This window comes from Camponotus vicinus, unplaced genomic scaffold, assembly GCF_025532165.1.
Source record: "Camponotus vicinus isolate PSW18456_S1 unplaced genomic scaffold, iyCamVici1.0 SCAF_3, whole genome shotgun sequence".
Taxonomy (NCBI): Eukaryota; Metazoa; Arthropoda; class Insecta; order Hymenoptera; family Formicidae; genus Camponotus; species Camponotus vicinus.
Window position 1 is genome coordinate 2,646,343 of NW_028141967.1, and position 15,331 is coordinate 2,661,673.

A 15,331-nucleotide genomic window follows, 5' to 3' on the forward strand; every position below is an offset into this window, starting at 1 on the left:
CATCCGAGAAAAAGAGAAAGAGTGCACGCAAGGACGAGAACGGACAATCGATCCTGCGATTACGTAATCTCGCCTTATTTTACCCTTCCATAATAAATAATTTTCACCCAACAATTCTATCTCTTGAATTTTATCGCGAATTATTAACGAATAATGACATTAATTATTAACACACGTTCATCCAACTTATGATATAGAATAATAGCTTCCAAGAATTTTAGAAAATATTTAATATAGAATAATAGCTTCAAAAATTTTAGAAAAAATTAAAAAGCTTATAAAGGGATATTATATTTTTATTAAGGGGGATTATATTTTTATTAGAAAATTCTTGGCGCGGTTTACCTCTAAATTCTGGCATTTTTGATGTTTAAAATTTTCTCGTACTCTCAACATTCGTACATATATTCGTGCTATATATATGTTGTTATCGCTCGAGATCCTGTGCGCAGCATCTTCCCGCGGTTCACCCGGAGATGAAAAATGTTAAGAGACACGTACAGCGTCATTGTGTCGCCAGTAACGTGAAACCTCACGGGTTTTCTTTCTCTCTCTCCCTCGCTCTCTCCTCCCTCTTTCTTTCTTTCTCTTTCTGGCATAACACAAAGCTCGCATAACGCATGGCACGAGTCGGGGGAACGAGTGTGATAAACATGTCAGCGTGACTGGACCCCCTGTAGCGGACCCGGTTTGAGCCCCGAGAGAGTTTGATGCCCCCGTTACCTGTGCGCGCCCTAACTTTTACGCCAACTCGCGCCGTAGTTTTAGGCTTTTCGAATTTCAAGTCTGCTCACTCTTATCCACACGACACGCCAAATATACGATGATTCATCTTCCTTGTCCCTTTCAATGATTTTTTACCGTTACATGCTTCAATATCCGGAGAGATGTTAATGATATACCAGACTCGAAGCCTGTTTAATCCACGAATCTAGTCATCTGGATTGTTTTGAAACACTTATATTCTCGATAATAATCGGGAAAGTTCACGATGATCGACATCAAGTGTTCGAATGGTGAAGCAACGCGTCGGGGCCCCTCATCGTATCTTTCATCGACGTAATACTCGACGGTTAAACGTGCATCATCGACGTATATCCACGCGAACGCCTCGTTGCCTCTGTATCTAACTTCACCGCTGGACGATAAGGCCTCTTATTAAGTATCCCATAAAGAGCGACCGCGCGTTTTTCCCATTCTCGCCGATGGGTCCTGCGTCTCCTTCTCTCCTCCCTCTCCCTCTCTCTCCGTCTTTCTGTACAAGAGTAGCGATCATCCGTGATCGACATGGAAGGCCCATAAACGTGGCGCGGAATGTTGGTCAATGTTGGCCGCCTCGATCGGGGGATCGGTGGCATTACAGCAAATCAGACATTTTATTCGGCATAACCGCCGACAGCACTTCATACGGGTTATCCCCCTTGCATTGCGCCGCCGCTCTAAATCGCGTTCCTCAAACCGTCCCGGGCCCCGAAGTGGGAATGCGGTCCCAATAACGCAGTGATACTCAAATCGCACTCGAGACATTGTATCGATTAAGCTTGGAGGCGGTAACTTTTGAAAAATCGACGTCCTTTCCTAGCTCGACTTGTCCTTCCGGATGAAAAAGTCCAAGGAAATATCTACGCGAAACGTAAGCCGCAGCCTTGAAAGCCTGAAGTCCTGAACTCGCGATTCTTCACAGATGCATGTATGTTTAATTCTCTTCTAAGAGATAGCAGCCACATGGCCGAACCATGTACCTTTGCAGCCAGTGATCTGATTAAGGACCTCGGCGAGGCGAGGCGCGCTGCAAGGCCCGATAAAAGCCGTCGGGATGAAATTAACCGGGCAAATTAGTCGGGCGTCCTCCGGACGAGTTTACCGATTCTCTTACAATCTCGTCGACGGTCGTCTCGTGCGTCGTAAACGCTGGATTGAGAAGCGCTGAATGAGTCTGCTGGATTTTCGTGCTGCCGCAAATGCACGACGCGACCGACCGTTTCAATTCGAGATCGAAAAAACTTCAATTCTGCATCGCGTGATCTAAGATTCGTCGCGCTTTTCAATTTATTAATTTTTTTTAAATTAGGAATAAGAAGAATATTGTAAATAGATGGATACTTTTATGATTCTTGTGAGGACCCGAGATGTAAAAAGGACGAAAGGATCCCGCGGAATCCTTATGGAAAATGGCTTTCGGTCGAATGTTTCGAAACTTTGCAAGAAGATAGTTCTCAACATGTAGATTAAAAGTGTCCATGGGCATGAAGCTCTAAAAATTCGAGATTTTCAGCTACAGCCATCCAAAGTGGTAGATTTTTGAAGGAGTTTGAACCAATAAGGTTGATTTTTGGGCCACAGCTTCGCACTTTTTTGATTGCATATTTGTATAGTTGCGGTCGAGAGCTTTCCAAAATACCCTATGAAAAGCTTTTTACGTTGAAGAAAGTGAAAGTTATAAGTCCTCAAAGTAAGAAACATAGGCATGTAGGAAGCATGAGAATTATCAAGACTATCTGATTTATGATTTTTTGTGCTAAGTAGACTGCTTTAATTGTGTGTGTGTGTGTATGTGTGTGACAGATTGAAAATATATACATGTATTTGTTATTTTATCCTCCTCTTTTTAAATACAGGCTTGGAACTGTCAATGGCAGAGTTACTTTTTGTTTTTTTTTTGCTTTTTTTGTTTCTACAAAACTTTTGTATTTACTACTTTTTTGTAAAACCTCACCCAACTAAGATAAGCTACCGTTGCCGAACTTCGGAATATGCTACAGAAATTCAAAAATCTACCACTTTGGATGGCTGTAGCTGAAAATCTCGAATTTTTAGAGCTTCATGCCCATGGACACTTTTAATCTACATGTTGAGAACTATCTTTTTTGCAAAGTTTCGAAACATTTGACCGAAAGCCATTTTCCATAAGGATTCCGCGAGGTCCTTTCTGTTCTCCCATTCAATACTTGATTGTCCAGAAATTCACTAGTGCGATGCTTTCTTCAATGTGTCGGTGATAAGAGCAATCGCTGTTGGAAAAAGCTATCAGGCGTCAGGATCGTTGCGAGTTGTTCGCGCCGCGAACCTGCAGGATATACGCGCTTCCGACGCAACCGCGGCAAGGATTTATCGTCTACAACCGCCTCGTTGCAGCTGTAGCGTGAAATCTACGGGCAGCGTGTATCGGTCGTTCTTTTTTTCGCCGCGTTTCGTCGGGTGAGACGAAAAAATAGAACACTTGAATCTAGAGATTTCAAAGAGACGATGGGTCATTTCAAATTCGAAAATTCTTTAATCGCTTTTTTTTTAAAAATGACAAACGAGAGACGCGTCACCGGATATCATCTCGCTCCACGTATAAACAATCGGAACGTGATCATGGCTGGGACTCTGCGCGCGCTCTCAGATCCTCGCAGATTTCGCGACCGGACTCGCAACCGGTCGGGTCAGTGAACATTCACACGAACACCATCGCGATGACGCTGGAAACAACAGCAACGGGCAACGGAATCAGGGAGCCGGTACCTTGGCTGGCTGGCTGGCGAGCTAGCGGTTCGTTCAGATCTAGATCCCAGATTTAACTGCAGATATTAATTAGGCGAGTCGCGCGTGCGCGAACCTCTCCGCTCGTGAATTACGTTCGTGAATTTCTAACGGCTTGCCGTTATGGCCGAACTTGCGAATTTCGTCTCTGGAGACTCGGCAAAGTCGCGAATGATGAGCTACACAAGCTCTTCCGAGCAATAATGTCGTCTATTCCGGATAGCGATTCTCGTTAAATGAACCTCTTGGGAGGATCCAAGGACGTTTGGTACACACATTGGACATTCGTTGATACGATGCTCATTCCGGCTTTTAATTACCAAGGCATTCTCTATGAATTTATAAGAATTTGCACGTTAAACCCCTCATTGCACGCTTGAGTCCTCATCAAGATCGGAAGAGCTTCTGGTGCGCGTCTTCAAAGGGATTTCCGGTGCGCGTCATCGAAGCAGACCGTCGCATCATATTATCGCCGTTGATGACGAGGGGGGGAGGTGGGAGGGTGGAACGGCCTTAAAGGGAGGAAGGTAATTTCAGAGGTAATTTCCGAGCATGAACGCGAGAATGGGAAGCAGCTCGAGTGCGTCTACCGTGTTCCTGTCATCGACGGATCGCGCGCTTCGTTATCTGATGATGATTATGCGAGTGGCGTACGGTTGCGTACGTGTACAATACACGCGCGTGTTTGTGCGCATGTACAATGTATAATAATAAAAAGGCCGACACGGCGGTCTTAACGCGCTGCCAACAAAATATGCATTAGATGCACTCGCGTGCACGTTCCGCGAATGAGCTATGTGAAACGAATTATACGGGGTGGCCTGGAAAATTGCTCCCTTCGCTATTAATCGTCGAGTACACGCTGTTTCCGAATAAATTGCCAAACTTTGAGGCATTTTTCATGTTTAATTAGAAGTTGCATCACGCAAAATTAATTAACCGCTAAAAGCTTCTGTCTTCAAAATGAATCTCGAGAAAGATGTAGGATTCTTTGTATGTGTGTCTGTAATATTTTTTTATATTATTTATGTAGAAGAATTTTTAAAATATATCCATCGATTAAATGAGTTTCTTATCAATTTTTTTTTAAGAAGAATGTGAATTTAGCTACGTTTCATAGCTCGCAGAAAATCTTGCGAAAATCAACCACGCGAAAACTTGGCGTCTCTGATTGATAATTAAACGCATGACAGCCGATCGCGTTTTCATCGCCTGCTTTTTCATTTGATTTTCTATTCACTCTCCTTATCTCCTAGCCGAATCTGTTTTTCGAATTAAAATCTTTACCTGTAATTATCCTCGACAATTTAATTTGAGACTTAATTGCAGGGTATTTAACATCAAATCTTTTACCGTGATATAATCTAACAGTATCCATCTTAATTTGCCAATCCTTTTATCAACCTCTATTACTATCCGATAGAATATACATTTCTAATTCTGAATCTTTATATGAATTCATCATTTTATATAATATAATAATTCATAATGCGTTAAGACTAATTTTTTATATTTTAAAGCTCCAAGTCACTTGTTTTCTTTCCTGAGTAAATATTTCCAAAATTCCGGGCACCTTGTTACAAGTTTTGCAATTTCCGATTCCTTTTCCCTTACATATGCTTAACTATGTTACCGTAACTCATATAGGAGAAAATTAACCAACGATAAATGAAACTGTGACGCGTAATTGCGAGCCACGAGACCAACAAATTTATTCTGCTCGGGAATCCGACACGCGTTCCTTATTATCGTCCACAAAAATGCCGCGCGTTTCTCGCTTGGACATCAACATTTCCTTAATTGTTCTCTTTATCCAAAAGCGAGCAACCGCGTGCTCATCGATGCCCAAAAAGTGACTGGAGCGTGTAGGCTATTCACGATGGAATAGCCGAGATCAGGCTAAATTTTGCATTTATTTTTATAGTACACACAGTGCTCTCTTTATGTATGTGTATCAATATACATAATGTACATAAAGTATATAAATTTGTTATTTAATACAAAAAAAATTGTAAAACAATATATATATATATATTTTTTCTAATTGTATTTATATGTATATATACAGGGTGTTTCTAAATTCGCGATAAATATTTTAATGACAAATTCTTTGTAACATTTTAAGACCACGATTTTTAATGAAATTCTTGAATATTTTCACAATAATTTCACCAATATCAAAAACATTCGATTCATCTTTAAGCATCTTTACTACTAGCCATTTTGCCACCCCTGATCGCGCGAAACTTTAGCCCTGCCATTCGTGATCTTTAAACTTTTCCCATTTGAAAACTATTACAGCCTCGACATTTTCGTATTAGAATTTTCGTCTTAAAATGTTACAAAGAATTTGTCATTAAAATATTTATCGCGAATTTAGAAACACCCTATATATTACAATTATAATATGTAATATATATTATAATATGTTAATATGTTAATGTATAATATGTAATATTTATTTTATAAAAAAAAAGAGAGAGAGAGAGATCTTTAAAAATTCATTTTTCAGGAACTCCGTATTAATGAAACTAAAATATAAGCATTTCTCAACTTTAAATTGGAGGATTTTTGATCCGAGGATATATATATGTAAATTTCTGAATTTTAAATATATAAGATACACACACACAGAGACATGCATTGTACGGAGAGGAAGCTCGCGTTCCCCGCTGCTCCCCGTTTATTATAAAATACGCGCGAGTTCGCACGAAAGGCGCGCGTACATTAGCCGCTATCACCGTGCCGTCCGGTATATATAAGCGATAACAATTACGTGTATCACTAATTTTATATGCGAGCCATCCCTCACCCGAAGGCTCGAGCACGGGACTGCGAGGCTAATAAATACGGGCTGCCCGGGAGTTACCGATCTAGTCCGCGGCTTCCTATTAAACGGCAGTGCGAACCGTGGTCCCCTGTTTGCGCGTTTGCATTTTATATATACATATATACGGTCACGCACCTGTGTAATACGCATTCTTATAAATGCAGGGAACGGCCGGGGAGGGGGAGGGAGAGGCGAAGCGGAAGGTGTACATCAGCAAAACAAGATTCCTTCCTTAGGGGAATTTAGAAGAGACACTTCTTCGAGACACATGCCCCCCTCGCATTATCGTGAATTTGATATCTGGATTGGCATCTTCGGAGGATATCCTGTTTCGCTCTCCCGACACGATGCCTTCCACCATTCCTTGCGTATAATTATACATAAAAGCGTAATGCGTTGATAATATTGTACTTATCGAGGTATCGGCTCTCATTAATCTCTCCCTGCGCGAGTATACGTCATCTGGCAATCAATTAAATCAAATTCGCAATCTCGGGCATCGCCTCGGGCAGGATGGGACACGCGAGAGGATGCCTTATGCAATCTCGGACGGTGCGACATGGGTTTTTGCAAAGCGCGGCTTATTTATACGCGCTTATGTATGAACTTGCACGCCACAACAACGTATGCGCTCGCTTCCTTCCACGTTAAATCTCGAGCGAATCGCGAATCCCATGGGGAATTGCCGCGAGGCACGCACCTCTTCGTCGTCTCCTTCAGCCGTGTATCGAGGCGACTCCGGATCGCGAAGTGAGTCGCGCCCGAGGAAGGGGGTGAGGATGAGAGAGGAGGAGGAGGCTTGAATGAGATTATGGGATATGTGGGATCCGAGACGCTCGCGAATCTCCCCGCGTCTCTTCCATCGCCACCTGCGATCGTGATTAATTCCCCGCGATGTGACTCCGCGCTACCTGCATTGTGAGATTAACGGCTCCGAAGCAACGTACCCCGCGTATTACTTGTCTCTCTTCCAGCGGCATCGGAGCCCGATTTCGAAAACGTGTGAAAATCGAGATAAGAAGCGTACACACGGGAACGCCCGCAGACGTGTAACGTTTGTTTAGCGATTCTTGAAACCGTGCAAAATTTAGTCTACAATTTTAATCTCCCATCAGAGACAATTGCAGATGCTAATCGGATGTCTGAGATTTATACCATCTATAATTCATGACAAAATCAAGAATGGAAGTCTCTTTAGAAAAAGCGCACAAACATTTGAAAAAGTAAAATATGTACACACGTGAAATTATAACTAGATTTATCTTGAAAAAAAAAGAAAAAAAAATTTATTACAAATTATAAGTTGTCTAAACATCTTACTGAATGAAGCTTGTGATTTAATGGGTATTTCTCGTGCAATTCATTAGAGCAAAATTTAAAATAATCATATACCTTTTACCGAGATTTTTTTCTTCGATCGAGAGGCCATTTTTTATGATTGCGTAATTACGTGCCACGTGTATATAGATGTCATTCGGTTGATTGACCGAGAGGGGGAGGAACTCGCGGAATTAGGCGCAAATGCAACTCGTGTCTAGGGTTATATTTCCGAGCCGCACGAGGAGCTCATAATCTCGCATATTTACACTGGCCGCCGTGAATAAAACTGTTACATTATGCTTCGGTATTTTCACGTGAGGCTCGCACCGCCTTTTTTTTGCCATTCCCGGCATAAGCTGGACGTCGCGCATATAATACACGGCCCGCGGGTCCTTTTTTCATCCTGCCGCGTGTATTTGCTCGCGATATGCCAGCCACGTCCTCGCAATTAAATAAAGAAAAATGTAATAGATCCACATATATTAAATAATTAAAATAATTTCGAGTATTTTTTTGATATTAATGGTTTTTCGAGTAGAAGGATATAACTTCCTCGTATGCGATATTATCAGTAAAATATTATATATTACGTTTCACTCTGGCATTTCGTAATTTTAATTCGCACGTGGGACAAGCACGTGCTTCTCTCTCGTTGACAGTAGAAAATTGCGCACTTAACGCGTCATATTTCATCTGGCACAGATTTGTAAATTCTGATTGCAAAGAAAGAAGAACGTGTTTGATCAGCTCTGATCTGTGTGAAAGTGTCGGTAGACACATTAATTTATCGGGTAAATTAATCACAGTAGCACCGAGCAGTCGTCCAGATACAAGTGTTTCGTCACGTGCCATTGCTCGGCGAAATTCCACTCGCGACGTATTCTCAACCGAAATGTGAGACGTGCAAGTTTGCTTAACGCAAGGAAATCGCAATAATCAAGCGCCGGATATTCAGGCCAGGCTGAAGCGAGCTAACATAAGCAAGTTGTACGTTTACTCGTTGCAAGCGTTGCTCGCCGATGTAAATAGAATGAGCAGCGTAATATTACCGCCGAGTTAATTGCAGTTTTATAATATCCGCGCGATACCCGATGTGCATCAAATGCGACACGGTTCTATTGCAACGAGCCTTGAAGTGAACGAGACTCGCTCGCGAAGACACAAAACTCTCGAGAAGACACAAGGTTCTAATACATTTGAATTTGGAAAACTTGGAGATTTTCTCGAAATTTAAGATTCATAATTTCGAATACATTTCAAATTTGACGAGACTCAAAATTGATCAAACTTATCCAAATTTTATATATTTTTTTGTGCATTTTTTTAGGTGAAAAGAGAGATAATAAAAGTTTCAATATCGTTATTATATTAATTTCTTTCTCTTTTTCAGACGATTTAAATTTAAATAGTATACATTTATTTTTTATTTTTGAAATAATTAAATTTTATAATCATTTAAATGATTTAATTTTTTAAATAATTTATTTTTAAATAAATAATTTATTCTTAAATAATTTATTTTTAAATAATATTTGCACGAGAGGAAGAGAGAGAGATTTGAGTAATTTGGTTTAAGGACCTCGAAATTTAAAAATTAATTTAGACAGAGAGGAGAAGGTAAAGAGGGGGGGGATAAATAATTCCGTCGTGACGCTCCTTTCGCGAGGATGTGAAAAAAAGGTCGGTGCACGCGGTGACTCGATAGAAGGAATAGCGGGCATTAAAAGAGAAATTGACCGTATTAAGTGCCCCATAAAGGCTTCCATTAAAGAGGCTACGTGGACGGCTCGTTGACCGGTTCGGACCATGTACCACGTAGCGCATCGCGAGGCACCTGCCGCGCCGTGACGTGCCGTGAAGTGCCATGACGTGCCGTGACGAGGAGAAACGATAAGGCCGTCTAGTGTCTTATGTATCGACACGAAAATCTATATGGATCCTCGTCTTATCCTCGTGTCACTCTTCATAAATCAACGGACGACGAAATTCGCCTGTCTCTCCTTCTCACGACCAGTCCAAGTTGGAGTAAAGGACCCCGCGGAATCCTTGTGGAAAATGGCTTTCGGTCTAATGTTTCGAAACTTTGCAAAAAGATAGTTCTCAACATGTAGATTAAAAGTGTCCATGGGCATGAAGCTCTAAAAATTCGAGATTTTCAGCTACAGCCATCCAAAGTGGTAGATTTTTGAAGGAGTTTGAACCAATAAGGTTGATTTTTGGGCCAGAGTTTCGCACTTTTTTGATTGCATATTTGTATAGTTGCGGTCGAGAGCTTTCCAAAACACCCTATGAAAAGCTTTTTACGTTGGGGAAAGTGAAAGTTATAAGTCCTCAAAGTTTAAGAAACATAGGCATGTAGGAAGCATGAAAATTATCAAGACTATCTGATTTATGATTTTTTGTGCTAAGTAGACTGCCTTAATTGTGTGTGTGTGTGTGTATGTGTGTGACAGATTGAAAATATATACATGTATTTGTTATTTTATCCTCCTCTTTTTAAATACAGACTTGGAACTGTCAATGGCAGAGTTACTTTTTTGTTTTTTTTTGCTTTTTTTGTTTCTACAAAACTTTTGTATATACTACTTTTTTGTAAAACCTCACCCAATTAAGATAAGCTACCGTTGTCGAACTTCGAAATATGCTGCAGAAATTCAAAAATCTACCATTTTGGATGGCTGTAGCTGAAAATCTCGAATTTTTAGAGTTTCATGCCCATGGACACTTTTAATCTACATGTTGAGACCTATCTTTTTGCAAAGTTTCGAAACATTTGACCGAAAGCCATTTTCCATAAGGATTCCGCGGGGTCCTTTGCGCTGGATAGGTATAATTGTACGAAAAAATAGGCGCGTATCCATATGTTTGAAATTATTTTATAGACTGGTGTCTTCTCGCACGCGAGGAGCACCAGCCGTAGCAACGACTATGTTTAAGCGAGGCACGAGGGTAAATTTTGCGGGCATTAATCGCGCATTTAGGCGGCGCCCAACGGACGATACGCTTGTCGCGGCGCACACGGTAGACTTGGTAATTATTCATTTGCATGGACGAGATCGGGTTCCGGTCACTGAGCGGAGATGCTTATCCGATGTGTGAGTGGCAACCACCTGCCAAAACCGATACGCAGTTAATACTAAACGATCCGGTAGCATGCGAGCAGCCAACGCATCTACGGTCGTTATTTTCAACTAGCGGAGCAAATTTACAATAGATACGATATGAAGATGGCGCGATGTTAATTGAAAATTTCAACAAAATTTCAACGCGCGACGTAGGAAATAAATGTCTGTCCCTTCTCAAGTAGCTCTAATCTTATTCTCATCTGTATTCGCGGGGAATTTCATAGTCCCAAAAAGGCGTACGGACTAGAGATTTTATTATCAAGATACTCTTAATGCTGGAAAGTGAAAACAGTGTGATTCCGGTATAGCGAGTACCGGGACACCTACGGATGAGCTAGTAGCTGTTGATTAATTCAAATATGATTACGAAGCGCGGAACAAACGATTGCTCGATATGCTTTACCGGATCGGTGCCACGGAAACCTTAACGAGATCCCCGGATTTTTAATGAATGCGGTTGGCACATCGGCGGGCTGGGAACTTACATCCTGAGAACTAAATAATAGCTTGCGCTTATGTATGCCTGTCTGTATCTGACTCGTCGATCGATCATCACGATCGAATTCGCTCCGATCACCTGCTTGTACGACTCGCGCTTCGCGTGAGATCGCGAGTAAAAATAGCATCGAGGACGAGAAGGACGAGAGGATAATTCTTATTGATTTCGGAACCGTTTTGTTTTTTTAGCAAAAATATAAAGTCTTTCAATAGAAAAGGAGAATACATATGATGGACGTTAAGTTTAGACTTTAACGCTTCAACATTCTTAATTTTTGAAAAGACAAAAATCGAAAAGATAAAAATAGAAATTTTATATTTGATTTATCACTATTATATTATGTATTTTCCTTTCTAACTTTTACACATTTTCAATATTAAATATTTTAATATCTAAGATTCTCAAGATAAAATTACTAAAAAAAGTTATATATACATTTATTATAATTAACAAATTTACAAATATTTTCTCTATGCAAGAGACATAATAATTTGAGACATAATAATAATTTGATAATAATTGGATCAACCGGGAGAATAAAATATTAAGAATTAAATAAATAAATTCTAAAATTTAAATCCCAAATACATACATGTATATATTTATACAGATAAATGTTAAATATTACGTTACATGCAATTGTATCAAATTATTAATCGCAACGTATAAATATATATATTTAATATGATACATCCATGTAAAAATATACATTTCGATATTTTAAATCTGACATTATTCATCGAATTTATATTCAATCGCAGAGCTTGATTATTGATTGCTGATATCCAAGCCAATTAAAAAGAAAGTCAGATGGATATTCTTGCTCTGCGTTAGAATTTATAACATTATTTCCAAATTTTTAATTTTCAAATATATCGTCGTAAATAAATCTTAATTCCCGTTTCTCAAGTTCATTTCCCGGATGTTTGGATCGTTGGATTCCTCATTCGAAATGATTTTGGAATAACTATTCGTTGGAAATTTTAACGCAGAGTAAGATTGTGCATTTTTTAAATTAACTTGGACAGTATCAGTAATCAATAATCAAACTCTGCGATTGAATAAAAAAACTCGATGAATAAGGATCGGATTTAAAATATCCACAGAAAAAAGGACATTTTTGTTTTGAAAATATATTTAGTTTTAACATGGAAATCTTGAAATGAGATTATATTGCATTAATTCAAGAAAAATATAATTGCTTGAATAATTGCTTACTTGAATGAAGCCATTTTATATACACTACCGCTCAAAAGTATTTGGCCACCTAGGTAAATTGTGTTTAAATGACTATAAATAAATAAAAATCATTCATTTATATTAATCTATATATTATATATATATATATATATTATCTATATATCTATCTATATATATATTATCTATATATCTATCTATATCTTCTCTATATATTATTTTTGCAAAATATGCGTCAAGAGATGTGTTTTCTGTTCAAATGGCAGCAGATAACTGACACAAATCTATATCCGTTACATTCTAAAATATCAAATAAACAAAAAAATTCCATGAAACACGCGCCTTTGTAGTAAAAACTTAAAAGTATTCATTCTAGGAAAAGAGCCATAAATACCTTATTTGGCTTTGTAGCTATCTGTTAGTAAACATGAAGTGAAATTTATAATATAGCTATTGAGAACGACTTTCCGTTAGCGCATAAACAATAAACATCGATGAAAGGCAATAGACACAATTTCGTTTTCGAGTTTTCTCTTAAATTAAGGGTGGCTAAATACTTTTGAGCGGTAGTGTAGTTCAATCAAGAAAAATATATTCTTATGATTTAAGATTTAATTTTCTCGAATGGAAAAGAAACAATGTTGGATAAAAAATAACATTTTTAAATCAAAGATTATAATTTTCTTAAAGTAGAATTAAATAATTATATATTCTTGAGGTGACAATTACAATATTAAAATAAGACTATAATATTGTTGAAATTTAAAATTATTAAATTCTTCTAAGATTATAAATTGTTACGTATATACGAAGCAATGAACGCGTTAGTTTAAGTATATAAATTTTAATTTGACACTTATTCTTTTCTGTGCACAGAAAAAAAGATATTCTTGTTTTGAAAATATATTTAGTTTTAACATGGAAGTCTTGACATGAGATTATATTGCATTAATTAAAGAAAGATATAATTGCTCGAATAATTGCTTACTTGAATGAAGCCATTTTATATAGTTCAATCAAGAAAAATATATTCTTATGATTTAAGATTTAATTTTCTCGAATGGAAAAGAAACAATGTTGGATAGAAAATAACATTTTTAAATCAAAGATTATAATTTTCTTAAAGTAGAATTAAATAATTATATATTCTTGAGGTGACAATTACAATATTAAAATAAGACTATAATATTGTTGAAATTTAAAATTATTAAATTCTTCTAAGGAGATTATAAATTGTTGCGTATATACGAAACAATGAACGCGTTAGTTTAAGTATATAAATTTTGATTTGATACTCTTATTTTTTTTCTGTGTCGAAATGTATATTTTTGAAGAGTCGGAATTGTTTAGCGAACTCTACCTGCTCTATACGTATAATATTGTATATATATATCGTGAGTGAAGAAAGATAAGAATTAGGAATTCCGCGGCGCCTCTCTCTCATCTTCCTTCCGTTTACATTTTAACGGTTCTCCACTTCCTCCCGGTTTCGATCGAACGATCGTCCCGGGTTGCCGCGCCGTAAAAATTGAAGAGAATCGCGAGCAACGCGCGCGCTCTACGTGAGATCCCAAGCAGAAAAAAATGGTCTACCGGATCGATAAGATCGTCTGCTCAAAGCCAAACAAACTATTCCATTAATTTGTGAAAGAAGTGAATTTTTCGTGGCGGGGAAAACGGGCACGCTTGCGCGAGCGCGCGCGTTTTATCGCGCGTTTTATCGCCTCGACTTAAACGCGCGCAGTCATCATCAGATAAGTATTAGCTGGTATTAGTGAAAAAAAGAGAGGGAGCGAGGAGAGGGAATTTATACGGGGATAGGAAAAGCTTGTGTCGTCCGGCGGATACAGGCAAATAACGGACTATGTACTCGTATACACGCATCGCGACGCCACGCACGAGAAAGTGCGAGAGAAGCCGCGGGAGAGATTCCAATCTTTATAATGCGATTTGCAATTTATGCTTACACATCGCGTCGCTAATCTCAGCGGAGAAAAAATGCTCGGTCTTTCCTTGTTTTTTTTTTTTTACAAGTACGAGTAGGAATTTTTCCGCCATCGCGCGAGCGGATGGACACTCGAACGGATTTTTCTGCCATCTGCGAATAATTACATTCGAAAATCGCCTGCGGGGTCCATGTTGATAAGACACACGAAGCTTTTCGCGAGGCGAAGCAGTTTTCCATTTTCCATTTTCCAACGGAAAAGGATTATCCGGGATCGCACGCGAGTGTCGGGATCTCTCTCGTGTCGAAAGGACGAGCCTAGAGAGGATTTTAATGACATTTGAGCGGAACGCATTTTAATGGTTCGGCCCGCAAAGAGCTGGATTAGGGGCATCCGGAATGGAGAGTGCTACCGTTATAATCATTCTCGCGTCTCTCAGAAGGAACACGAAATGGTCAAAGGAGGAAAGGATAAAGAACCGTGTCCACTCGCTGTTACAATTTGTCTAGTACTATTGTCGTGACAAATCACGTTGATAGATCCTTCGGCGGCTCTTTTCCTCGCTTTTTAATATATCCGCAAGCTTTTCCTTTCGCCTCGCTTTTTCTCCATTTTAGAGTACATTTTATACTTGTTATTCTCATGTTCGATTTTTTTTAATTATATACATTATATAAAAAATGTTTTAGGAATTAAAAGAATTCTAATTCTCATTTGTTGATTTTAAATATTTTAAAAATCAAGTTTTTCTGAATAAATATAAAATGCGTTTTAATTTCTTAGGGAGAATTTATGTATAATATTTCTACAATGTTAGAGATTGATATTTCATGGCAAATATTATATCAAATTTACAAATTGCTCTCAAGTACTTGGCTAATAGTAATTG